The sequence below is a fragment of the Benincasa hispida genome, chromosome 12 (assembly GCF_009727055.1).
Source record: "Benincasa hispida cultivar B227 chromosome 12, ASM972705v1, whole genome shotgun sequence".
Classification (NCBI taxonomy): Eukaryota; Viridiplantae; Streptophyta; class Magnoliopsida; order Cucurbitales; family Cucurbitaceae; genus Benincasa; species Benincasa hispida.
The window spans coordinates 67169144-67171658 of record NC_052360.1 but is presented as its reverse complement, the minus strand read 5'-3'; the positions used below and the strand labels follow the sequence as shown (position 1 = coordinate 67171658).

General features: G+C 35.1%; 1 non-coding gene across 1 annotated transcript; it reads right to left on the bottom strand.

Moving 5' to 3' along the window:
- Positions 1-1182: 1182 nt before the first annotated feature.
- LOC120068711 lies at positions 1183-1289 on the bottom strand. The gene has a single exon (XR_005479336.1). It is a non-coding gene; the product is annotated as a small nucleolar RNA R71 (small nucleolar RNA).
- Between the last annotated feature and the right edge of the window lie 1226 nt (positions 1290-2515).

The following is a 2515-nucleotide window of genomic DNA, read 5'->3' as shown; positions in this document are numbered from 1 at the left end:
AAGGAGAGTGAGAAATCAAAATATGGGAGATAATCTCATTGATCTCAACAAGTGTTGGGCCTACTTCTTGTTGAATGTATTTTAAAAGCCCAAATGATGAATCTAGTGGCACTGCTTTGCTGATCTAATTCGTGAACCCAAGAATTTTGCCCCAAAATGAATTTGGTTTGGTAGAGTTCTTGGCTATTGTTTGTCCATGAACTTCCAGCTGATGTGCTCCACATGGTTCGCTCTACTAACCCTTGTCTGATGGAAGTGAATGAAAACTTTTATTCTGATGGGATTTTTTAGAATTAATTTCTTTCTCTCTCTCGTTCTCTCCATCGAAATTGTAGAGCTTCTCTAACCATAATCTTTTCTGTTTGTTTTGTGCGACTGCTTGAGTAAACAATTGGCGAAAAAGAGCATGCAATCTTGTAGAAGAAAAGAGGAAGAAGAGTTCTACACAATGATATACGTGGTTCGGAAAATGATGCCTACATCCATGGGAAGGAGAAGAGATCTTATTCAAGAGCTAAGTCACAGCTTTTCTTTTTACAGATTTCAAGCTTTCTTAAAGCTTTTTGTATGTTGTATGCTACGAAATTTGTAAATGATGAGTATTTATACTCTTTTTTTTATACAAGTAGTTACAATAACAAATTGTAGAAAGTTAAAGAAATGTGAACAACTGTTGAATATGTTGAATGTTTGAGCTTATTTACTTCAACAAGAATAATCAGTATCCCCACATTCCTATCTTAGCACCATTGCAGAAATGGCCGATGATGCCAACAACAATGTCGGGGCCCCAATTCACCTAATACTCCTAGTCCATGATCACAACAAACTAAAAAAGGAGTACACTTCACCAAACCGTTACGACTTTTCTCTAAGAATTATGCGCCCAACTTTTGAAGGAGCTAGGTTTGAGTTGATAATGATCTAGACTGCTGGTCCATTTGGAGGATTTCCTGGAGAAGACCCCCATGTACATTTGAAGAGCTTTTTGAAGATCTGTTATACATTTGTCATCCCAAACATCACTCCTAAGGAAATACGATTGTCACTCTTCCCATTCTCCCTAAAAGAAGAGGCTAGATAATGGGCCTACTCTTTGGAACCTGGTGAAATAACCACGTGGGAACAAATGGCGAAGATGTTTATAAAGAAGTATTCCCCCCTCCCCCCACGGAGAATGCTAAGCGTTGAAGGGACATTACAAATTTTGAGCAAAGAGATGGAGAAACTCTCAGTGACGCATGGAACAGATTCAAGAAGTTTGTAAGGAACTGCCCACATAAATGCATTTCTGATTGTGTACAAATGTAGATTTTCTACTATCAGCTAAACAAGAATTCACAACAAATGCAAATGCTGTTGCGATAGGAACTAGAGGATGATAGGGAAAGATTTACTGTCGCCTGCAGACGTCTACTTAACATAAATATTTTTATATTATCGAATCCTATTTCTTATACTAAAAAGTATCATAAGCGGCAAGCACGGGGTCGAAACACAGAGTGGCCAAGAATTAAAACTCTCCTAAGCTAAATTTGATTGTGAAAAATAGTAAAAATTGGGGTTTTGGTTTGTTTGATAAAATTTGAAAACATGCAAGAAATTAAAATGCAAGGGGTAAATATTATTTAGAATTGGAGTCTATCTAATTTCTAGAGTAAGAGAGAGGATTCTATGCAATTTCTATCATGGAGCTCGATAATTAAACAAACATTCAATTCTATGCATGCACAACTACTAAATTGATACGATTTATCTAGTCTCTATAATGGCCGACAACTAATTGAAACCAAATCAATCGAGCGTCCTAGGCATTAATTAAGATTAAAAAGCCAACCATAACTAAACTATATGCTCTTAATTCCATTAGGTTTTTAGCGATCATATAGAATTAAAAATCACATACATAAAGATCAAGGATTTCATTGTGTCAATTAATTAAAAGATAGCTTAATTAACTAATCAAAATGTTCTTTGAACCTAGGTTGAACATGAATTGCTAAGGTGAGTCCAGCCTATAAACCTAAGAATTAACACTCAATCCTATGCTACCAAGGTGATTTCAATCATTGACGAACATTAGAGAAACGCACGAGTTTGAAATTGACTAGCAAAGATATGCATACATGATAGGTTCAACAATCCAACATATAAATGAAAATCTAAATTAAATCAAGATTGAAAGAAAGCATAGAATTGAAGAACATTAAATCCAATCAAAGAAATCTCAAGAAAATTGACATAGAACCTTTTACTCAAAGAAATTAGAAGAATTACCTCTTAATCCATAGACAAATCAAGAAAGATCATCCAATCCGTCAATTACAACCCAAAATAAAACATAAATCTATCCTTTGGATACCAAAATTACAAAGGGAAAGGAAGAAAACCATGCCTCTCCTTGGCCTCCATAAATTTCAGCCTCCAACCAAAAAATTTAGCATCATTTTAACCTAAATCAAAGAGAGATTAAATAGAAATCGGGCTAGCATTGCAACGCTCTTGTTGATAGCAA